Source organism: Delphinapterus leucas, chromosome 14 (assembly GCF_059928025.1).
Source record: "Delphinapterus leucas isolate spDelLeu-1000000601 "Yukka" chromosome 14, BTC_Dleu_Yukka2, whole genome shotgun sequence".
In the NCBI taxonomy this organism is placed as follows: domain Eukaryota; kingdom Metazoa; phylum Chordata; class Mammalia; order Artiodactyla; family Monodontidae; genus Delphinapterus; species Delphinapterus leucas.
The window spans coordinates 77,133,843-77,159,165 of NC_143142.1; the positions used below are offsets into that span (position 1 = coordinate 77,133,843).

The 25,323-nt window shown below is 48.6% G+C and overlaps 1 protein-coding gene across 1 annotated transcript in view; it reads right to left on the minus strand.

Moving 5' to 3' along the window:
- Positions 1 to 25,323, minus strand: part of BCL2 (BCL2 apoptosis regulator) — a 185,851-nt gene that overhangs the window by 9,229 nt on the left and 151,299 nt on the right. The window lies entirely within an intron of this gene.

Genomic DNA, 25,323 nt, shown 5'->3' on the forward strand with positions numbered 1-25,323 from the left:
TTCTCATGTTATTGAATATAAACTTACACAATTGTTTTTCATGACTGCATAGTACTCTACAATATATGTTTATATATCTATATCTATGCTGTACTTTATTTAACCAGTTCTTTATTTGGGTTGTTTTAAACTTCTGCTCTCATAAACAACATTATGATACAGCTTTAGACATAAATTCTTGTCTACTTGTTTGGATTTTTTTAGACAGATTCCCAGAGGTGAACTCAGTTGACCAATCATCAGAATTGCCCCCCACAGTCACGAAAGGTTTGTGTGGAGCCATCCTCACTGGTTGCCCTGTGACCAGTGGCACCTTTTACAAAAGGCAAACAAGAGGGAATTCCCTGGCGGTCCAGTGGGTGGGACCCGGCACTTTCACTGCCGAGGACGTGCGTTCAAACCCTGGTCGGGGAACTAAGATCCTGCAAGCTGCAAGGTGTAGCCAAAAAAAGAAAAAAAAAAAAAAAAAAAAAAAAGGCAGACATGGGTTTAGGGCAGTGGGTCTCACTGTGGTGGTCTTGTCCCCCAGGGGACATTTGGCAATGCCTAGAAACATTTTTGGTAGTCATGGTCTGGGATGGGCGTGCTGTTGGCATCTAATGGGTAGAAGCCAGGGATGCTGTTCAGTATCCACAAGGCGCCGGACAGCCCTTACCACAAAGAATTATCCACCCCAAAGCGCCAACAGTGCTGGGGCTGAGGAGCCCTGCAAAGAAAGGTTTGGAAGAAACTCTGTAATCACGGCCCAAGGAAGACCCAGTGGTCCATCTAGTGTGTCAATAGCTTTGGTCGAATTAGTACAAGATTACTTAGTCTAGACAAATAACTGCTCCCCATGAGTGAGCTATACCTTCAGATTGTACTGGATTAACTTTTACCAGGAGAGGGCGCAAGGGTTTTCTTCTTTCTTAATCTATTGTTAACATTTTCAAAGTTTGAGCCTTAGCAAGCAAGGCAGTAGACATAAATGAAGTATGTGCTTAGTGCCCTTAGCGCAAAGCTGAGCTAACACTCACGGCTGTTTGTCAAGACACCTCCTGCCTTCCCTACATGTAAGTGGGATAAATGGGGCAGAAAGGGGTCAGGACCTATTTAGAGAAACTGCCTCTTGCAAAGTGCATCTCAGGATCCCACAGACACAGCAGCAAACGTCTAACAGCCCTCCCCTCTGTGCTGTTCTCCCTGAGGAATGGGCAGGCCGGAACCCGCAAGAGCCCAGCCAAAGGGCACCCCAAATTCCTCAGAGTACCAACACTGGGCAGTATGCAATTTGGCTTGATGTTGAGAGAGTCAGTGGTTGGACCCAGCATCCCTTTAGTTATCAATGGAGTTTTCTGTGGCAGAATATGAAACAGGCTAAGGCCTAGGCCATCTGACCTTTCCAGACCAGGAACCATCCTGGGAAAGTGGAGGAAGCAGCGACAAACTCAGGCTGCTTTGCCTGGTGCACAGTACCAGCAGGAGAAGAAACGCCTCTCCAAATACCCCCAACTCTCTGGGGCCAGAATAATTCCCTCTCCCGAGACCTAGCCCCTCACATTAATAACTATGCTTCTAATGGACCTCATGGCCCATTTCTGATGTGCACTATAAAGAAAAAAATCATTTCTAAAGTGGAATGAGCTAAAGACGCATCTCTTAACCCAAAGAATGAGCACAGAGACGATGACGCAGCCCCAGGGATCTGGGAATTAGCTCTGAACTCGGGGGACAGGGTCTGGGTGAAATCCCAGTTTGACATTTTATTGCTTATGACCTTGAACAAATTACCCAACCCTGAGCTTCATTTATTTCACCCATAAAATTGGTTGTTGTGAAGATAAACGTAGGTGACTGAAGCCATTTGTAAATGTGGCCCAGAGTGTGAACTAGTGGAAACAGTACCTTGTTCTCTGGCCTGTCTTCTTGCTAACCTGCTACATCCCTGCTAACACTGCCCTTCCCTCCAGATGGTCTACCGAGCCTGCTAACTTCCAGGAACAATTTCCTAGCTCCCTCTAAAGTGTCAGCTTTCGGTTCTGAAGATGTTTGGTGATTTCTATAGAAACTGTGAATTCAAACGTACCTGTCATGTGTTCTGCTGATAACACACGCCCAACTCTACTTCCTCGTAAATTATTAAGTCAGGTTGTAGGGCTGAGGGGCGTTCTTTAAACCCCCTGAGATGGAATCTGGCTCCTACGGTTTGCCCATCTGTGATTCTAAAGTGCAGAGCAGACCCTGTTGTTTCAGGACTGAAGATCCTAAAGCTACTTTCATGGAGAGTCTTCTTGCTTTTTCAAACATCCTGATTAGGGTGATTTCCGAAGTCTGTTTGAACAGTCTGTCATTATTTGTTTAAGTTTGAAAGCTGTTTTAAATAAACACATGCTCATTTTATGTATTAAAAGCAACAAAGAGGGAAAAAGAAAACCTGGGCCATCGTCATGTGATTCAGACAAAATCCCAGCCTATATATTCAGAAGGCACGGCAGCCCTTGCTCATGTCAGGACTGGCAAGGGCTCTGCCTGACCTCAGGGATGGGCACAGCAAGTCCCCAGGGAAGGGTCCTTTCTCCTGTTGGCCTCTCACATCATAGAGAAGGCAGGCAGTGCCCCAGCTCTGCATGCTCTTTTGCAGACAGCTTCCCCACAAACTACAAATTCAGAGGCCACAGATGGTCTGAGTCTGAGTTCCACCCAGGGCTGGCATCAGTGGGGCAGGGCAGCCAACATCCCAACCCCGGACCCTGGCTGCAGGGTTGGAAGTAAGCCGGGGAGATGTGGACGGGACAGACGGATGGGAACAGACCAGACTCAAGACTCCTAAGCCAGGGAAAGTTGGGGGGAGGCGGTAAAAGTATCATCCCTCCTGCATTGGGACCACTCTCACCCGCTTCTCCCTCTTCCTCCCTCCCTCCCTCCCTCCCTCTCTTCCTTCCTTTCCCCTCTTCCTCTATTTCTCTCTCTCTCCTGCCCCCCTCCCCGACACAGACACACACATACAGGTCCCTCAAGGCAGCCCACCCTCCAAAATTTTCCTTTCCCCTTCAGAATCCTTCAAAAAGTTTCGTTTAAACCTGATTCCAAATAAAACGAGATTTAAAAACGAATCAGATTGGCAAAAACTGAAAAAGAATACTGAGTTCTGCTGAAAAGGATGGGGTAGGGATGGGGGTGGGAGCCCCAGATACTCTTACACAACTGATAGACTCCCAGGTACAGGTAAATGGAGAGACCTTTCATATTTGGCAATGCGCAGCAAAAGCTTTAAAAATATTGTCGTTTTGTTAGTAATTCTACTTCTAGTTATTTATCTTGAAAAAATTAATAAAACCTGAAAACAAAAATATCTGAAAATATGATAATGGAATATGGGTCGGTCACTAAAAATTATACCCTATATTTATTGGCAAGGAGAGATATTCTCAACATAACACTGAGTGAAACAGGTAACAATGAAACCAGCGTCCGCAAGTCCAGGCCCCTGGCTCCATGCTGGCTCTCATTGCTCCTTGCACCGTGGGGAAATTTAATGTGGTCTTGGTTGGCTATAGACAAATCAGGACTTCAGCTACGTTCCACAGTCTTTGAGCTGACTTCTGTGGATACATTATATCATCATGGGAGACCCTAAGTGGGGGAAGTCATCCCGCTATCAAAGAGCTTCCAATCTAGAGAGGGGATGCCTCTTTGTGCACAGTGAACTAAATTAAATGGAGGCGTGCTGCCATTTTCTACCCTGCACAGAGCAGAAGGTCCTGTCGGCAGAACCAAAAGAAAATCAGATGGTGCTAACAGGAAACTGAACACTGCTATCAAATGCCTTTGATATTTTCTATTTGTCATGGCTTTATCATTTTGTCTCCATGGGGATCACCTCCTTCATGACAACCTGAGGGCAAGGGTTAGAAAACAGAAAAGATGGTGGACTTCCCTGGTGGTGCAGTGGTTAAGAATCTGCCTGCCAATGCAGGGGACACGGGTTCGAGCCCTGGTCCGGGAAGATCCCACATGCCGTGGAGCAACTAAGCCCGTGAGCCACAACTACTGAGCCTGCGTGCCACAACTACTGAAGCCTGTGCACCTAGAGCCCGTGCTCCGCAACAAGAGAAGCCACCGTGATGAGAAGCCCGTGCACCGCAACGAAGAGCAGCCCCTGCTCGCTGCAACTAGAGAAAAGCCTGCGCACAGCGACGAAGACCCTAATTAAATAAATAAATAAAATTTATAAAAAAGAAAGAAAATGGAAAAGGCAAAATATAGTAACTCAAAACTGAGTGGGCAGTTACCTCCAGGTAAGTTCAGATCTCCTGCGCTTGTGTGGTAATACCTAGTAATGATAATGCCCTTTATATAAATGAGGCAAATGAAATGTAGACTGGGAAAGTAAGTCCTTCACAGTGTGTACTAATAACCTGCCATGAGGCGGAGAAGGGACTAGAGGCTGCGCCCGCACCCCCAGCCTCCTGTGCTCAGTGGCTGAGGACCCTGGCAGGCACTTGGCTCTGTCCCCCTGCTCCCCTCCCCCCTGCCTCCCTCACCCTGCGCCTCCCATCCAACCTTGACCCCATCCTGCCCCCCAATCACCTCTGGCCTTCCAAGCGTCGCTGAAAGTCGTCTGGCCAGGCAGATGGGGGCTGCTGTAAATTCATGGTCTCCAGACTCAGTGAATTCTAGAAAGCACTGAGCACTCCCTTCCCCTGGGTCAGAGCTTGGCTCTGCTCCTTTCCATGACTATTCCAAACAGCCACCACTGTTCTCACGTGTCCCCTCACTGTTTAACAGCTGATGTCACCTCTTTCTTCTCTGAGAAAATCGGGCCATTGGGTGAGAATCACCCCAGTTTCCTCTCTGGGAGCACCCACTAACTCACATCTCTATCTGTCCTCCGCTGCTCTTTACACTCCGCTCCCTTATTCCACCATCTCCTGTTGCTTCTGGAACCTTCCTCCATCAATTGTCCCAGCTCCCAACTACATTGTCAACCTCATCCACCTTCTGTCTCTTATTTCCTTGGCATATAAACATTCAGATTTCCTCAAAATGTCCACGCTGATGCTGGGTTCCACCCTAAACATTACCTTTTCTCTCCTTTCCCCCCAAGACAAACTGCTAACCTACTCTCCATCAGCTGGTTTTCCACCACACTTAATCCATTCAGCCTGGCCACTTCCTCCACTGCGCTGTTCTTTTCTTTTTTTTAAAGAGAGAAACTTTTTCTTTTAAATTAATTAATTAATTAACTGATTTTTTTTTGTTTGTTTGTGTTGGGTCTTCATTGCTGCACGCGGGCTTTCCCTAGCTGCGGCGAGCGGGGGCTACTCTTTCGTTGTGGTGCACGGGCTTCTCATCGCAGTGGCTTCTCTTGTTGCGAAGCACAGGCTCTAGGTGCGCGGGCTTCAGCAGTTGTGCTCGTGGGCTCTAGAGCACAGGCTCAGTAGTTGTGGCGCACGCGCTTAGCTGCTCCGCGGCATGTGGGATCTTCCCGGACCAGGGCTTGAACCTATGTCCCCTGCACTGGCAGGCGATTCTTAAGCACTACGCCACCAGGGAAGTCCTCCACTGCACTTCTGAAACCACTCTCCCGAGACTACCAATACCCTCCGTGTGGCTGAATCCACTGAGTACTTTTCAGATCATACCTGACTGAACATTTTGACACACTGGATGCTGAGATCACTGTAAACCTTTGCCTCCCGGAGAATTTCTTCTCCATCTCTTCATGGGCACCTCCTCTTCTGTCTGCCCTGATGGGTACTTGATGCTCCCTGAGCAGCCTGGACTGTCTTCTCTCTCTTCGGCTAATCTTCACTCTCATGGTCTTAAACAGCCCCCCCATGATGATGTCTCTGAAACCTTTATATCCAGCCCCACTTGCCCCTCTGACAGCCAGATTCCTATTCCAATCGTCTTCTTAGATGACCCACCAGAAGTTACAATACAGCCTGTCCAGACTGGAGCTATCAAAGCCCCTCCAGCAAGCCGGCCTCTCTTCTCACCTTTACAGTGTCCATGCTCTCAAGTAAACCCACACCCTGAGAGTCTCCTAGATAGATATTTCCTCTTCTCCCCCGTCCATTCATTCACAGGTAAATCCCACAGTCTTAGGTTGGGTTCCCCCAGAAGCAGACCCTAAGAAAAAGACTGGAGTGTAAGCAGTTTTTGTGGGAGGTGATCCCAGGAAACACTAGCAGGAGAGTGGGGAAGTGAGACAGAAAAGGGAACGTGGCCATGACTTACCTTGCCAAGCAAGTTACTGCTGCTGGCAACTGGAACTGAATCCTGCTGGGAAATCTGGGGGTCAGTGCAGAACACGCACATTTCGTTATTCCAGTAAGCGGCTAGGGAGCTGGGGTATTTATACACCACTTCCTTCCATTCATTGGATGAGGGTTGCTCCTATGGAGGTATCAATATCCCAGCACTTCTGGCCAGTCACGTGCACAGGTAAAGTGGGCTCTAGAGGCCACAGAAAGCCCTTGGGGCAAGAGATTCAGATGCTGTATCTCCTGTAGTTGGAGGTCAAGCTAGAGAGCTCTGAAGTGGTAAGGGCAAGGGGATTCCACAGGACGGTATACGTACCACTGATTTCACCACCTAACTATTTCTCTCCCCAGGATTACTGCTAGGATTTCCCATCTGATCTCTCTGCCTTTAGTCTAATGCCCTACCCTTCAATCTCCTCTTGCTACTGCAGGCAGAGTGATCTATTCAGAATCAAATCTGTCACTTCCACGCTTACCTCCAAATTCTTTGACATGACATCCAAGGCTCCCAATGCTCTGCCCCAACCTAGTTTCTTGCTCAGCTCTGTCACGTGTAAGTTCATTTTAGTTCATTCAGGAATTCAGTGCAATCATGTTTTGCAGGCAGCTTTCTCCAAGCCCGTGGGCTGAGCTGAATAATCCTCAGCTAGTCCCTGTTTGCATGTCTGTCTCCCCCATTCAATGATTCGCACCTGGAGGTGCAGGGACCATGTTTTATTTATCTTTGGATCCCTGGAGCATGTGTCTGTCACATATTTGGCACTCAGCAAATGTTTGTGGAACTGAAATACAATGATTTCTTTTACTAGAGAACAGGTTTTCCAAACGTATCTTAAGAGACGATATTTTTTAAAAGGAGCATGTTCAAAGGGCAAATAAATGATGGGCTTAAACAAAAGCCGCTGCCTTTTTTTGCAGCAGCCTCTAGTGTCTTCCTGTGAGGAACTGATGCTCAGACGGTTCATAACGGTCAGCGTCCGATCTGACTGGTCAGTGTCTGTGCCATGTCGGTCGTTAACTATTTTGAATATCATCCCACCCGTATGCCCTGTGAGTCTCCAAGGGAGGGATAAGCTGTCGGGCATTTTGCAAACTCACTGGACCATTTATCCCTCTGTCAGGGAGATTCCAGCTGTGTTATGAAGACTGAAAATGCTGCCTGGAGGTGAAAAAAAACAATAATCCTGGGCACAAGAGGGGCAGCATTGGTGCCCGTTGTACAAGACACGGGAGATGATCAGCGGCCCCAAGTCGATCCTGGACCTTCATGGGAACATAAAGACTGCCGGTGGTCACCAGTCTTGGATTCTACTAAGGGGTCTGAGAATCATTCCCAGTAAAAATGATCTATGGTTTTCCAGTGCCCAGAGCCAACTGACATACAAGGCCCAGGAGAGAGGGAGGCACACACACAGCAGAGAGGAGGGCTCTCTCTAAAGCCCAGAGGCAGTGATGCTCCGACACCCACCGTGGCTGAGATCAAAAGGGGAAGCAGGCGGCCAGGCCACTGGGAGCGGTGGCCAGCACAGCACACGCGAGGAAGTGAGGACTGTTTCTACCTGAATAAAGCAGCTGGTAAGGAAGTGACTCCATTTCCCCCTTATCATTGGCCCGGCAGGGTTTCCTCTGCAGCCACTTGGTGCTGAATGAGTCTGGAGGGTTCCGTCTGGAGAACAGAGCTGCTTTGGGCGGTTGCAGGCTTCTGTCCCCTGGGGCTCTTCCTCCGGCCTCCCCATCCCCTTTACTCCCAAGATATTGATTCCGGGTTTGGGGGAAAAGGAAGGAGAAAAAAAAACCCGACAACCCCAGAGCATATAACTGAAGGACGCGCAGCTGCCTGGCCTGCAGATCGAGGTGCCCGGTGAGCGTGAGAAACAGGATGACCCTTCCACAAGGACTGCAGGGGCTGCCCCCCGAGTCCCCTCCAGTGAATGGGGCTTGATCTTGGAGGGACTCTGGCCCAGGGGGAGGGGCTAGTTGAATCATAGGCCAAGGACATAAAATGAAACCTAATCTAAGTGTCATCTGGATGTAACCAGAAACCTGCTAGAGAAATGGCAGGAGATGAAAAACCCAAACAAAACAAAAAAACACAACTTGCCTGCCTACCACAGCGGGTCCAGGGAAGTTTGGGTGTATTTTGTGATGCAAATTGAGCTGAGGATGCAAATCAGGCAGGGGCCCTCAGGAGGGAGGGAGGGCAGAAGAAACGAGAACCCCAAGGGTTCCTTCCCTTCTAGAGCAGGGCACAGTTTGAAACTAATCTGCAAAGGAGTCTGTTGCTCTGGGGACCCTGCAGCCACAGGGCCAGGTCACAGGCCGCTGGCCCTGTCCACCTGCTGGTCTAATCGCCCTGGGGCTGGGGTACGCTGCTATCTGGAGAGAAGTACGGTGGCAAATTCCCAGCGGCACTAGCCATGCAAATACTGCAGGGAGTGGGGACTTGGCCACCTGTGGGCTTAGGTCCCTCCTTCCAGGAGGCGAGACCAGTCCAGAGCTTCAAAAGATGTCTGTGGAATTGGGAAAAGTCATGCATCTATAGCAAAATGTGCTAAAAACTATGTTAAATGATCGGGTCATTTGGTTCATCAGATTCGGATAATAAACCACAACGAGACTAAAGCCATGTCTATACGAGACCTCGAAATCTCATCTTTGACTTGCTGATGCATTCAGGAACCAAACATTTTTTTATAAGGTGCTGAGGGTTCTTAAAGCTAAATAAGACACAGGCCTGCCTTGTCAGAATTGCTCCTCGATATTCTCACGCATTCACAGCAGCTTTGGTGAGCTTGAGAGTTCTCTAAACACGTTCAAAGCACTTTGTGTGTGTAGGTGCGTACACCCTGCAGGGCTCTGGGGAGGAGGGGGGAGACCGAGTCTGCTGTCCTCCTCTGAAGGGTGCCTTCCACAGGACCTCACAGGCACAGAGGCCACAGGAAACCGCCTTGCAGTGTTTTGGCTTTAAAACAAAGTTACTTCATTTTTCTTCCTGACCTTCCTCATTCCACTACCTTCTTTTGGCTAGAGTGCCCTGCCTTTTCTGGCGCTTGACCTCTTCTTGCTTTGGGCTTATGCTATTTTCACTGTTTGGGGGGAAACATCACCTTATGATATTTTGTTAGGACGAAAGTACGTTGAGCAAAAAAAGTGTAATTAGGGCTTCCCTGGTGGCGCAGTGGTTGAGAATCTGCCTGCCAATGCAGGGGACACGGGTTCGAGCCCTGGTCTGGGAGGATCCCACGTGCCGCCGAGCAACGGGGCCCGTGAGCCACAACTACTGAGCTTGCGTGTCTGGAGCTTGTGCTCCGCAACAAGGGAGGTCTCGACAGTGAGAGGCCCGCGCACCGCGATGAAGAGTGGGCCCCCACTCGCCGCAACTAGAGAAAGCCCACGCACAGAAACGAAGACCCAACACAGCCAAAAATAAATAAATAAATAATTTTTTTAAAAAGTGTAATTATTACAACTCAACAATAAAAAGACAAGTAGCCTAATTAAAGAATGGGCAAAGATTTGAATAGATATTTCACCAAAGAAGATATACAAATGGCCAATAAGCTCAAGAAAAGACATTCATCCATTAGGGACATGCAAATGAAAACCACAATGAGATATCACTTCACACCCGCTAGGCGTGGCTTTAAAGTGAAAAGTGGACAATAACGAACGCTGACGAGCAGGAAGAGAAATTGGAGGCTGCGCACGTTGCCGGTGGGAACAGAAAACGGCGGTGCAGTCTCTGGAAAACGGTGGTGGTTCCTCAAAGAGTTGGCCAGTTGTCCCATGACTCATCAATTCCACTCCTAGATATATGCCCAAGGTAACTGAAAATATATGTTCACACAAAAACTTGTACACAAATATTCACGTCGGCATTATTCATAATAGCCCAAAGTGGAAATGACCCAAATGTCTATCAGGTAATGAACAAATAAACAAAGGGTGGTACCATCCATACCATGGAATATCATTCAGCCATAGAAAGGAATGAAGCACTGATACAAGCTACAACATGGGTGAACCCTGAAAACATTACGCTGAGTGAAAGAAACCAGGCGTAAATGGTCACATATTGTAATGATGCCATTTCTAGGAAATGTCCAAAATAGACAAATTCACAGTGACAGGAGTAGATTCGTGGTTGCCTGGGGCTGGGGAGAGAGAAGACTGGAGAGTGACTGCTAACGTGTACAGGACTTTTTTATTCCAGAGTGATAAAAAAGTTCTGGAATTAGGGAACAGTGATGATTGTACAACCTTATGAATAGAAAAACCAAAAACCAGTAAGTCAACCACTTTGAACTGAATTTTAAGGTACGTCAGTTATTCTTAAAAAGTTATATTTTTTACAAGTACACGAAGAAGGGCACTAAACTATTTTTATGCCATGCGGAACTGGACAGAAGAGTTCGCTTGTTCTGTAACCCTTGCTCACAGGTGTGGCCCCCTCGCCAGTGTCCAGGCCTACCTGTATGTGAGCATGAACTTCATCCCCGTGCGCTTGGCAGCAGGTTAGCGCCGGCGCTCCCCGGAGGTCACTGTCTGGGCTGTGCCTGCCACGTGGTCTGTGAACGCAGGGCATGGCCAAGGTACCTACCCCTCTCCCCCTCGCCCTGCCGCACTGCAAGAGTTAATTCATATACCAGAAATGGGGACTGAAAGCAGGTGCTTGCTGAGTCCTGCAGCTTGGCCTAAACGCTGTCATCAGGACACTGCTGCTGGGGGACAGGGGGTGAAAGAGGGTCCTTCACTGATCAGTCGTGGAGGACCAGAGTCGAGGGCCGAATGTCTGATCCTCATCTGTTTAAATCAGCAAGTGTTGACTGAGGATGGTGGTAGGGCAGAGTACAAAGAACCTGCATTTCCTAATAGGAACTTGCTGAAAGTGGCCTGAGACCTGAAGGGGGTGTGTCAGAGTGAAAAGAGCAAAGCAGAGTGAGTTGGGAGGGCGCCATCCTGAGTGGGGCTCCGCCAGCCTCCCGCCCTCACTGTGTGGTTTGGCCTGCTCTGATGCTTGCTTTCAGGACCGGTTAAGAAGTCAGCACGGGCATCTTTTCTGGAAGCTCCACACCACACTGGCCGTTGCCTTGATGACAGGCTTAGACATCCGTCCAGGATCTCACCTGCCCCCAGCCTGCCCCCTGTGATGCTGCTGGTCCAGGTGTTCTCAGCCTGCAGCAAGTGAGTCACCAGCTCTGCTGAAAGCTCCCAGGATGCTAGCTAGCATCCTGCTGCAAAGCACCTCGGGATATAATAAGCCGCACCCTGGTTCCCAGCTCCCCGGTTCTGCAGCCCCGTGAGTCATTGTGTGGTGGTGAGAATGACAAGGGGATCCCCAAGCGGCCCGTGAGAGAAGCCTCTCTCGCACACCACAGATCCGTCCACCTCTCACTAAGAGAATAGCAAGCCCGTCCTCCACGCCTGGGGAGAGGGGTGGGCACGGCGGTGAACGTGCTCAGTCGGCTCCATATGGGTGTGCACGAAAAATCTGCTTTCACTTTGTAGTTTATGATTGAGTTCAGTTCACCTGGAAAGACTCAATGGGAGTAAAAGCAGATGCATTTCAAGGTGCACTGCCTGGCTCTTTGACAACCCTCTTCCTCCCACATCAGACAGTCTTCCTGCGTCCAGGGAAGACAGCAGACCTCTCCATCACAAGGAAAACGCAAAGTCTCCGTTCACGGCAGCAGCTGTTACTGCTGAGATGTACAAACCCGGGCAAGGTCAGCGCTGCGGTTCTGGATTCCGGCTCATTACAGGGATCCAGATACGCTGGTGCGGCCACTCGTCTAAACAGATGCTCACGGTGAAGGACATCTGACAGTGTGTGCTCTCTGTTGCCAGAACGATTCAGGGCCTTATATACAAACAGAGAGAGGGACACTTGTAGGGAGAGACAGAGAGGAGAGACAAACAGAGAAAGAGACAGAAGAGAGAGACAGAAACAGAGAAAGATAGAGGGAGACAGAGACAGACACACAGAGACAGAGAGAGAAGGAGACTGACATATACACAGAGAAAGACAGAGACACACACAGAGACAGTCACAGAGACCGCAAGACAGACAGTTAGAGAGGGAGATGGAGACAGAGAGAGACATACAGAGAGACAGAGACAGACACAGAGAGACTCACAGGGAGAGACAGAGAGACAGAGGTCCTGAAAGCAACCCTGGATCTTCCCTCAGCGCAGCTTCCGGGGGACTGCCAACTCCACACAAGGACGCCCCTCACAGTGAAGCAAGCCTGCTGTGGACACCAGCAAGGTAGCAATATGACGTGTGCGCCCTGAACAGGCCTGTCAGTGTCGTTGGCAGTGGGCACTGAGAGGGGGAGGCCACGCCCCTGGAGCTCCACTTCCAAGGCCACCGGCACTCCCGACACGTGCTCAGACACACGTGCAGCTGGCCGCGCGGAGCCCGTGGGACCCACCTGCAGAGGCGCTTGGGCATCTGCTGGCTGGACCTAGGATGGGCTCCGAACCACGCCCTGGACTCCTCCTTGGCGAGGGGCCAGCCCAGGACCCCCAGGTGGCCCTGGCAGGTCAGCGGCCAGTGCCCCGTTCACAGGCCAGGCTCCACAGCTCCTCCTGTCACTGGTGCCTCGGAGCAGGGCAGCTGCAGCTGATCTCCACGAGGCAGGCATGCAGCCGGCAGCTGCTCCGTGCCCAGCACTGCGCTCAGCGCCCAGGGAAAACGCAGGGACCGCGGCATCTGTATGACAATGCATTCCTCCAACCCAATACAGCGCCTCAAATCAAGGACTCAGCAAACACTCTCCCAGTGGGATGACTCAGAGATGGCAGTGTCCTACTGGAAACACTGCTCACCCCTAAGGTCATAAGGAGAAGTTCAAGTTTGGGCTGGTGAAGCCTTCAGGTGGAACTTTAGTTCTAACAAATTGTTATTTCCACCGAGGGAACCCCTTGGCCAAGTGCGTGAACCTCGGATCCACGTGCAACATGCTTTTCACAATAAATTCGGTGCACAGTCACACACTTTGGGCGGCTCTTGGTGGCACCACATGGGGCTTTTTCACGAGTACGGCCCTGGTTCCACTCACTTTGCTCTCTCCTTCGGACACATCTGAAGCAAGCAATCCATCCACAGTCAAACCACTTATCCAAGTACTTTTTTAGTATCTACTTCCGGGATGAGAAGCGAGAACTAACTGTGCACCAACCCCCATGAGGCGGCTCTCATAAACGATATTACACAGAAGAGACTGGGGTCAGAGAGGTTACACGACTTGCCCAAGGTCACACAGCTGCAGTTTGAACTGTGCAACTCCTGGTTATGAGCTTTTTCAACTCACTTTGCTTCTCCTGTTGGAGACAGAAAAGAAGTAGGAGGTCCAGGCTTTGAGGATACAAGCAGTAAGTCAGACAGGTTAAACAGAAAGTCCTGAAGGGTGACAGGGAAGGCTCGATAAACCCATCAACAGTCTTTAAGATGGGCTGGAGGGGACAAAGTTAGACAGGAGCCCAGCCTGAAGGACTTGCGTAAGGGGAGGAAAGAGGTGCTGGTTTTTCAGGGCAAGGGATTCAGGTCGGGGTTGGGGCCACACTGTGGCGGATAGGCTTGTGTGTGCAGGTGCGGCCGAGCGGAGGGAAGAAGCCCCCGTGATCAGGGAGCACACGCAGGTCCCAAGCCCCCCACGAGCCCAGGTGCTCTGCAGTCTGGATGCCCCAGGAACGTGTGCGGCTTTCTGGAATCCCTCACTGTGTGGTTTGGCCTCGGTGGCCGCTCCTGCACACGTCACCTCAAGAGTATTTAAAAATGACATGTAGACAGAGATGTGAACCCCAAAGTAGAAACTCCTTCCACAGTGTTCGGGAAAAGCCCTCCTACGTATGGGGCTGCTTCACCAGGACATCTGGAAGGTGAAGGAGAACGTTTCCTTGCATCACAAAAGCCAATCCAGCTAGAAGCCTATTTAGGATGTTAAGATAGGAGACTCCAGAGCCTCCATGGTGGGGAGTGGATTTCTACCCTTCCAGGGGCTCTGCTCAAGGGTTCCTGCTGAATCAAAGTGTCCCCAGCAGCGCCCCCCTGACCCCGGTCTCGGGCGGAGAGAGAGGCAAGGAGAGCCAGCCATGTGGTCCAAATCCTGCCCGAGAGCTCTTATGTGATCCAGGCATCACCCACTCCATCTCACGACCACTAACAGTTTTCTCTGCTGACTTCAACTTGGACATTGTTCAGAACTTAACAAAGCCAGAGGCCTTTAAATCCCTAGGAGCCTCCCCACAGAGCTTTTTACAAAACCCACCTGCTTGCTGGGTATTTAATCCTTTCACGTTCGGTTTGTTTCTGGAAAGCTGGAAGTTTGCGAGGTGAGTTTGTGATCGCCACAGTCAGGCCAAACTTAGTCAGAATGGCTTTTTTTTTTTTTAAAAAAAAAAAAAAAACCTTTCAGGAGTTGCAGCTGAGAGAGCATGTGTTCAGGGCAAGGCCTCTAACACACCAAGCTAAAGACGGGCAAGTGGAGGAAGAGTTGCTTGTATACGCAGTGGCTCTGAGCTCAGCCCCCCTGAGCACACAGGACCTGACTTCCCACCAGTGGGGCGCGAGGGACGGGCGCTAGAGATGCTGGGCCTGAGCTCGTCCTCGGAGCCTCACCACCTGGCTGCCTGGCTCCACCAACCCAGGCAGGACACCATTCTTCCATCCCAGAGCCCTTTCCCCCAAAGTCCCCTTTCTGTTTTTCTCCTTTGCCTTGGCCTTTTGTGTGGCTTTGCTGTTCTCTCCTTGTCTTGCGTTTTATCGGCTGAGGCTCATTTCTTAGTTCCAATGTTTTGGTTCCTGGTCTCCCTTTGTCTGCCCTTCTCTGGGACATGACTGCTCCGAGTTTCCTGGGAGACGATGAGTCCCCACCCTCTCGGATGTGTAGAGGGCTGCACGTGGGCTATTTGGTGAGGTCTCTGCAGCCACGGGAAGGGCTACATGGGGACCTTCCATGGAATTACCTGGTGGAACGACCCTGGTCATGGGCACCAATGGGCCCGAAGCTTGCAGGAGATGGTGCAGGGTCAGGCGAGGCATCTTTGTTGCCCTCCAACCATGGCAGCTGGATAGGAGGCCGGGCCTGAGATCCTGGCTGGAATCTGTTAACCCCTGCAGGGTTAAATGCCGGTGGGGTGGTGGTGGGGCAACTGGAGAGGGATTTGAGTAGGATAAATGGGCAGAACGAAAACGTCTAATTGCGTATTTTCTTTGTGAGTTTTCACCTCTGTCAAATTCTTGAAATTCTTGTCTTACAATTTTATGTGCTTTTCATTTCCGCTTGAACCTGAAACATCACTTAAATGTCTTTTGAGGTAATCCTCACCTATTAACCCACAAAATTGGAAAAAAAAATGTTAAGGTTATTCCACTCACACCTGGAGGGTTTTTCAAGGCTATCTGACCCCCGGGCATAAGTTCATGGTTGATGACTTGCAGATTCGATTAGGTAAGTTTTACTACTTGGTACATCAGTTGGAAAAGGTCATTTTATTAAGGGTCATTTTATTTTATTTTATTTTTAAACTTATTTATTTGTATTTATTTATTTTTGGCTGCATTGGGTCTTTGTTGCCGCACGCGGGCTTTTCTCTAGTTGCGGTGCGAGCGGGGGCTACTCTTTGTTGCGGTGCGCGGGCTTCTCATTGGGTGGTTTCTCTTGTTGTGGAGCACAGGCTCTAGGTGCACGGGCTTCAGTAGTTGTGGCACGTGGGCTCAGTAGTTGTGGCTTGTGGGCTCTAGAGCGCAGGCTCAGTAGTTGTGGCGCACGAGCTTAGTTGCTCCGTGGCATGTGGTATCTTCCCGGAGCAGGGCTCGAACCGCATTGGCAGGCGGATTCTTAACCACTGCGCCACCAGGGAAGCCCTTTAGGGTCATTTTAAATGTTAAAAATTATAATGTCACTGCCATCATGTCTACAAGACCTTTTATACAAACTTCCAGATATAAAATAAGTCCTGGGATGTAACGTACAGCAATGGTGACTATAGTTAATAATACTGTATAGTATATTTGAAAGTTGCTAAAAGAGTAGATCTTAAAAGTTCTCATCACTAGAAAAAAGTTATAACTATGTGTGGTGATGGATGAATTGCTAATAGACATCGTGGTGATCATTTTGCAATATATACATATTCATTTTGCAATATATACATAATCACTGCTGTACACCTGCAACAAGTATAATGTTTTACATCAATCATGTCAGTTAAAAAATATGCAATTTCACTGCCATCAAGTCCACAAGGCCTTCGGTAAGAAAGTAAGAAATTCCAAGTTTTAATGTTGGACAAGGGAGCACACCCTTTCAAAGACAAGAGTCTGAGCAGAGCTGTGCCTTGGCTCAGAAGCCCATCACACCATCCTTGTTGTCATGACAACCCACACAGTGGGCAAGCTATGGGGTCTGAGTGTCAGCTACCCCAGGCTCAGGCCCTCCTCCTTGCCACCAAGGGAGTCACCTCTCCAGGTTTCAAGGGCCTCATTTGTGACAGGAAGAGAAAGCCCCCACCTGTCCTCTGAAGGCCCTTTTGGGTCCTAAAGTTCATAACTTGTAGATTCGGGGACTCCGTTTTGTGTTTGTGCCTCAAAAGCAGGGAGGAAAGGGGTTACATAATTGGCAGACTGGGAGAAACAGTCCACCAGGGCCTTCTTGGCTCTCATTAAAAGTCCCAGAGTTGCCATTCCATCTATTCTGGGTGCAATGGAGGCCTGAATCCTACAGCTGGTTACAGTGGAAGAAACTGGAAGCCACAGCCCTAACAGGGAAGCTAGGAATGTGCCTGCTATTCTAGGCATCAACAGAAACAAGACCTTCAAGGCACCAGAAATGAGACTCCCGGCAGGGTTCCTAAAGTTCGCACTATCCATTCCTGCTTAGGACTCAATGCAACAGCGATCTAGGACTACAGTTCAAATGGAATGAAAGCCGTATTTCAATAACACGAAGATGATTTTGTGAAAAACTAACAGACACCTTCCCTGGATGTATCCTGCTTATCACTCATAAATAACATTCATTAGTGGTAACTTTCAATGATATGTTAATACATCAACCAAAGGAATCATATGGGCTTTTTTCGTCCCTCTTCTGTGGATTATAGATCCCTATGGTACTCAATGTTATTCCTTTGTGGCCCCTCCAGCACTTCTTGGATCTCCCAGTGCAACCCTTGAACTGAAATTCTCCTCCTTAAGTCTTTCCCAGAATGTCTTCCCACCCTCCACCCCCGACCCAAGAAGTTACAGAGAAAATGCCTTCAAGTCATTTTTGGGTTATCAGGCTGCAGAAAATTTGTTTCTCAATCCAGAAGATTGTTGAACTGCTTTTTTTTCTTTTTTTTTTTTTTTCATTTCAGATAACTCAAAACTGGTTTGGTTCCATGACATCAACCTTGGCATGTATGAAGAATAAGGAATGAAGACTTTGTCTTATTTGGAACCAAAAGAGAGGAATCTCCACTTTCTCTGTCTTTTCCATTTTTATTAAGACAGTATTTTTTCCTTTTAGCTGGATGATGTATACTTTTAGCATTCCAGGGGAAAATTGTCAGTGATATGCAAGTCATAATAAAAGAAAATCAAAAGAAGTGCAATTACAAGGGACAGGGAACTTCATCATTTTTAGTATGAAATGCCCAAAGGAAAATCTAATTTTAAAAATTACCAGAACCATATAAAGGAGAAGAGAATATGCAGAAAGATTTGTTATTTTAAAAATTAACTTAATCCTTAATCTTTCTGGCTCTTGGCCTTTTCTCTTTATTTTTAAAGGCCAAAAACTTTCATTTGGTGCTGGATAAGGAGTAAACCTCACACCATTGCAGTGTGATTCTAGGAAGTGGCAAAGGAATCCTCCTAGTCTCTGGTTTGCTGGCTGAAACACAGTAGGACACAAAAAGTGTTATTAAATAAAGAGCGAATGTATATTGAGGATGAAACCATAACTGTCTCTTTCCCATTAATATAACGGTACCTATTAAAAATGGAAACGAGAGCTTTCCTGGTGGCGCAGTGGTTAAGAATCCGCCTGCCAACGCAGGGGACATGGGTTCGAGCCCCGGTCTGGGGGGTCCCACATGACGCGGAGCAACTGAGCCCATGTGCCGCAACTACTGAGCCTGCACTCTAGAGCCCGCGAGCCACAACTGCTGAAGCCTGCATGCCTAGAGCCCGTGCTCTGCAAGGAGAAGCCACTGCAATGGGAAGCCCGTGCACCACAACAAAGAGTAGCCCCCTGATCGCCGCAACTGGAAAAAGCCCGTGCGCGGCAACGAAGACCCAATGCAGCCAAAAATAAATAAAATAAAATAAAATAAATTTATATATATATAAAAAGGAAACGAATATTCACGGGGCACACTGCAGTTGATAAAATTCTTCCATATCTATCAACTGGTTTGATCCTCTCAACAAGCCATAGATAAGTCATGACTCTTGTCACCCTCACTTTACAGATGACCAAGAATAGGTAAGTTTTCCAAGGACACATAGTTAACTGATGGCAGAACCAGAACTCAGACCCAGAATCCTGACATAACGCATCTTGCCCTTCCACTCTCTCACACGGCCTCCCTGAACGAAGTTATGACTCCCAGCTAAACGCGCTTGCAAAGAGCCAAGATGTCATAAGTTGAATACAGCCACGACCTGTTTATTTATAACAGCTCTGTCTCTTCGAAAAAGTAAAAAGTATGAGGGAAAAAAATCAAGCTCATTTATAACATAAATGTTGGCTGACATTAGGGGCCTTTGACTTTTTTCTAAGTTGCTTCTCTAACCCAGCGAGATTTAATTCACCACCCTCAACCCATATTAAGAGAAATTGGAATCATTCATATATTCAGAGGGAGAGTCCAAATAATATTGCAATAACACAGCCTTCCTTTAAAAGACTTTTCTTGATGGAGTCGCTGATTTTCCTTTCAGGCATGAAAAATAACACTGTTATTATAGTGGCCTGGCCAAGGGTTAGCAGTGAGGAAAGAAGGAGATGGCACACATAATATTGATTTCTAACCCTTTATCTAATTATTGGTTGGAATCAAATTCAGTGTTTAACGCTATGGCTCTCTACAGTAAGGGTTCTCTTGACATAAGTCTTTTAGATTTGAGGAAATAAGTTTCCATTGTCCAGATGTGATTTTTCCCTACTTTGCTTGAGTCAGCCTGAAAATGGAAGACATGGAGAGCTGGAAGAAAGATTCCTAAGGGTTCTCTCCTTTTCAAGAGTGGATTCCACAGAAAGCCCTCTGCTCTCACCTTCTAGCAATAGTGGTGGGTCTAGGAGGGCCCAAAGAAAAACAGAAAAGTCACTTTTCTGTCCATTGCACATTGTAATGATTTTTCTTCTTTTATTGCTATGTATATCTGCTCTTTTTTTTCTTCCTTTATCCCTCTTAATTTGCCATCCTCCCACTTTCTCTTGCCATTTGTCTTTGCTCCCATCTATCTTCTCTCAAGGCATAGTCTCCCTATGCTGTGAAACTATCATTACTGAGCCTTTCCTGAACTCCCACAGCCTGGCACAAACTCTAGAACCAGACTCTGCTCAGCCTTCTAGTGTTAGGCTAACACACCAACAGTCTCCGTGTAGGGATAAAGAGGTGGATTTAGATGGGGAGTCCTAAAAACGCTGAAGCTTCGTGAACAACGTTTTGGAGAACTTCTGGCAGTAAACGTTCTAGGAATGTTGGAATCTGGCATAACATTTACTGCTTAGGAAGGAGTTACCCAGATTGCGAGAATGGAGATGAATTCTCCAACCTCCACTGGGCGACTCCGGTCATATTCTTCCAATTTGACAGGCAACACTCTTCAAAGAGTCCTAAGCCATATGTCCACCGAGAAGGCAAACGGGCCTCTTTCATCCTGACTACACCGAGCTCTCATGGTAGCTTCAGTAAACTACTTGAGAAGTCATCTGGGTTTCCTCTTCTGTAATGCAATAAGGGACATTCCCTGCTTCGCTTTCACCTCTCTCATTGCTCAAAGGGAATTTTCCCCCTTCTTGTGCTTTTTCTATAAATTAGCCTGAGTTGGGTCAAATTAACCTGTTCAGACTTTCCACCAAAATTCCCTTCCCCACAGCGACGGTGTCTGTAGTGACCCTAAGCTACTTCCCCCCGTGGCTCATCCCCTCCCACCACACCAAGCCACCCCCTGCCAGACTGACCGTCTGCCCTGCATTATTTACTAGGCATCAGCTCTGTGAGCAGCACGGCCTCAATTCTGGGGTGGCCTCAAGAGGCAGTCACCAGTCCACTCGCTCTAGCTGGAGTCCAGTTTATGTGGGAAGCCAAGAGGGGGTGACACAAGAAGCAAGTCCCTAGGTGGCAGAGGGGATGGCACAGACACATGGGCCCTGAGCAGGGTTCCCAGAAAGATGGAACGGGGTGCACAGTTCATGCAAGGTGGCCGGTAGTGAGTGAGGGCCCAGGGTGACAGTGACAGCACAAGCTGGAGGGGGAGGGGACACGTGTACATGAGGAACGCCTGGCTGCATGGCTTTCCAAACAAAACCTCATGGAAAAGACCACTGAAATGAACGTCGGAGCCTATTCCATTTCTGTAGGCCCAACCCAATTTCTCATCCTTCCCAGCCATGTGGATACGTGCTCATTTCCTTGGCAGCCTGAGCTAAAGCCCTTAATGTGATATGCGTGCCTTAGACATTAGCACGATTATAAATATCAATGGTCACACACAAGCAAGTTGAAACCAAACGCCCCTCAAACACTGGCTCTCTGTGATATGAAGGTTTTCAGCGGTGCCTTGAGCCCTTGGTTGAACGAGCTGGAAAACAGCGTAAAATGGGCCCATCGGTGATTTCTCAAGGCCAGGCTCCTACACAGAAAGTAGGAGGCTCAGTAGTTGCTCCCCGCAGATGTAATCTAGGCCAGCTGGCCGCACAGCTTCGGACAACAGTCTGAGAAATACAAATTCAGAACTTTAAGTAGGGGCTTGGGTGGGAGATAAACTGATCAAAACAGATGGTCTCTACTCCACAGCCAACCTGCAAAACATCCCCTTCATGTTCTAACTGCTTTGTAGAACTTAGGGGAGACTCAGTAACGAATGGTTATAAATAGCCATCAAGGACTTTGTTTATCTAACTAAGAGAAAACAGTGTTCAAGATTTTTAAAAACACGCATTTGACACCACAGCGATGTAACTGCCATGGGCGCAGAAACAGAGCGACCAGGCTGAGCCTGCTGTTTTGATGTGGTCACTATTTGCTAAACAGAGCTGCCACTTGGCAACACTTTGTGTGCCCAGTTCTAGGTATTTGAAAATGTAAAAACATACCTATTTCAAGAAATTCTAAAATTACAGGTTTTGTCATTAATTTGTCAAAACCTTCCCCCAAAGTTAGTCCAAAAGCCAGAGATTTTACTGTCAAGTCACGTGAAGGCAGAAGGGATTATGATGACCGAATCTCTTCTTTAATCTCCTAGCATTTGTATATCAGCTTTTGTCAACCTAACCGAGCAACTTATCTACAAAGTGCTACTCCTAAATGTTCTTACTGTTAAATAATAAAGTGCAAAAAGTGTTCCTGGGAGGCAAAAGGATAATAACAAACAACTCACGTGCCTACTGTCAGCACCTGCTTTCTCATTGGAAGATATAATTATGTGGGTTTGGTGAAACTGTAGGATACCCATTGTATCAGGATGGTGGATAGTCAGGTGATAATGCCTCATTATGTCTTCAGTTTTGGTATTTTCTACCTATGTATCTGACCATGGCTCCTTCAGCAGTGGATACAGGAGGCCAGCATACCCATATAGCCTCAGCTCAGAACTGGCATCCAATTTGCTCGCATGAAGAGCCACACTGCCTGCCACTCTCTGTCACCTGAAAAACTATTTCACTTGGCCTCTGATTCTGCCATTCCACTTACACCCCTTCAGAAGGCAGCTTGATGGAGAGGATGGAGCACAAACATTAGAATAAGACAGAACGGGGCTGGAACCTCAACTCTGCACATTCCCAGCTATGTCAATGAGTTGGATGAGTTCATTGTTCTCCTTTTTTCCCCTGGAATGCTTTAATCTAAGTCGGTAGATGAGGTCTTCAATGTCTCTGAGCCTCCATGTCTTAGTTCATAAAATACAGAAAATAGTTCTAGAGTTGTCATTAGAATAAATGACTTCCGTGAGGCGTGGAGCGCAGGGATGGGCATCAGTCACTGTGATTCCCTTCCACTCCTCTCATCTTTCCATTTAACTGTCAGAGATCTCAGTTTCCCCTTCCTTTCTGGGAGGTGAAAGGAAATGCAAATATGAAAATAGCAGTGTGAAAAGCTTGAAGCTGGTAAAGTTCTTTTTGCAGGATCTGTAGTTTTTGATTTGAGGATCTTACTTACCTACATCATTAGTCAAGGAAAGTTCTGGAAAAAACAACTCAAACCAGACTCAATACTTTGGAGCTATCAGATGCAAGCCTGGAAGAGCTCTGGAGTCAGCAGAAGCTATTCCTTCACGACCTCGGTGCAGAAGGGCCAGCCTGTCCTCATCAGGAAGGGATTTCCAACCCAAGAGAAAGAACCTCTGACCTTGTACTAAGCCATGAGGTCCCCATCTGGAATATTCTATGAGAGCCGGCTACTTCGAAAAGCCAATGGCAGGTCCAGAGGGAGATGGACAGCTGACACAGTCAAGGGGAGAAGAACCTTCCATGAGACAATAATATTTAAAAATCAGGTATGGCCCTGGAAAGGGGAAGCCTGAATGCAGACGCTGGAGATATTCATGAACTCTTAACGGTGCAGAGAAAGGATGAAAATCACTTATTCATCACATACCTGAACCTTCCAACTCTGGGCTACTGGAGTTTAGGGACAAAGTTTAGTTTATGAACAAAGATAATGCAATACTATTCCACAGAGATTTATGGAAATGGCTACATACCTCAAGGAGCAGAGACCTCACACCCTTCCTGACTTCAGCTACAACCTTGCTAAGGGGCTCTTAGGCTGTTGGTTCCCAAATCTCTTAATGAGCCTTCAACCCTAATTTAGAATCAGATATATCCACATGTAACTCAGGTACTTCAAACTCAACACACCCCAAAGGGAGCTCATTCAGCTCTCCCCAAATCTGTCTCTAAAAGCCCAGTCAGCTCCCCTGATAGCCTACCACCCAGCTGGAAACCCGGACGTGATCCTCAGCTTCTCCCTCTTCCCTCCCCACCCATACGCCACCACTGCCACCTCCTGCCTTCAACTCCCTGTGCTACTGGCAGCATCAGCCTGAAACCTCATACCTCCGGCTGACCCCGGCTCACACCACATCCTGGTGCCTCTCAAGACTCTGCTGAAACACCACCTCTTCTGTGAAGCCTTTCTTGACCAAGCCCCATCACCTGCCCACCACACCCACTTCTCATCCTGCCCATCTCTGCTCGCTCCTGAGCTCTCCACTACGCGTCTGCTTCCTCCCCTCGACGGCAGGGCCTGCGTCATCGTCATCTTTGTCCTCCAGGTTCTAACGGTGCCAGCACCGTGGATAAAAGCTGAGTAAGCATTTGTGGGAGGAATAAGTAAATAAATTGAAATCAAAATGATTTAAACAACACAATCCAAAAAGATGGTGCCACGCTCAAGGAAGATGGACTCATGACACATTGTAAGAGTCTCAGGACTGTCTGGAGTTGAAACAGCCCCGTAGTGTGTGGTAGAGTCTAGAGTCTGGAGATGGATTTTCGAGTCGGCTACGTCATAGCTTTAAGACCTTGGCTGAGAGGTCTAATCCCTTTGAGCCTCAGTTTATTCATCTATAAAAAATGAAGGGGTGGCAGCAAGGGCTGGGGTGAGAATGCCGTGAGATGACGCTCGCCAAGGGTCCCTCGGAGGGGGCGCCGTGGGCAGGAGGCGGACGTCAGCGCCCTCTCCGTGCATCAGAACTGAGCACAGACCCTGAGGTCTGTGGGGAAACAGCGGGGGCAGAGCATAGCTCCTGCCTCAATGCTCAAGGGGCGGATGCTCAACTTGAAGAGGCGCAATACCCTCGCTGGAAAGGCTGAGAAACCATACTGCGAGCCGATACTACCAGGTGTGTCACGAAGCCGACAACAACAGCCCCTAGCCAGGTTGGCGTGGGCTGCGCGATGCTCGGAGTGGGGAGGGACGTCTCGGGGGGTTGAGGGTGAGGAGAGACACCGGTGGAAGAGGAGGGTCTCAGAGACCCAACCTGCTGGGATGGAAGCCTCAGGGCGCCCTGGAGTCCAGGTGAGGGGCTGCTGGCTCAGAGACTGGGGCTGTGGCTGGTGGGCTCTGTCTGCTGCTGTCTGCTGCCCCCTGTTGGTGTGGAGAGGGAAGGGGAGGATGGTGGCTGAGAGGCAGACAGAGAAGGGCAAGCCGGTGAGAGGGGAGGGAAGAAACCGGGGCAGGCCGTGGAGGTGGGGAAGAGAGCAGGGCCCGTCAGGGTCCACTGCGGCCCTCTCCTCCTTTCTGTCCCTGGAGTGCTTGTCATAGCCTCTCTCTTCTGCTCTCGCTCCCCCCTCCCCATTTTCTCTCTGCAGGTCAGAGGTTCGTCACCTGGGCCTCCCAGGACGCTGGTGTGGACCACTGGTGTGACCGAGGAAGGTGCACTTAGCATTCCTGGGCCTCCTGGTCGCACTGCTTGTCTTGCCTGAGGGTATTCCCCAAGTAAGACCAGAAGCCCTTTTGGCCCTGAATTCCCCAGTTAATATTCATGAAGTTTGTTGAGGGAAAAAAAAAAAAAGGCTGAGGGGGCAGAAGACGGAGGCGGGGGCCACACAAAGAGGTGAAGGAAGCAAGAGTTAACACCAAGCCCCCTCCGGCGGCAGAGAGGGATTGTCCCTTGTGGGGAAAATTGCAAATGACTTTTCCCATTCACCTCAGCCCAGTGTTTTCAATTTATAGAACATGACTAGGCTTCGGGACTTAAGACCAGATATGTCTCTGTTGGGGGAGGACATCGTAGGATGTTCAGCAGAGCCCCTGGCCTCCACCCACTAGATTCCAGTGGAAACCCCTGCCTAGTTGGGACAACAGAAACGTCTCCAGGCCTTGCCACTGTGCCCTGTCTCGCGAAGCCCTG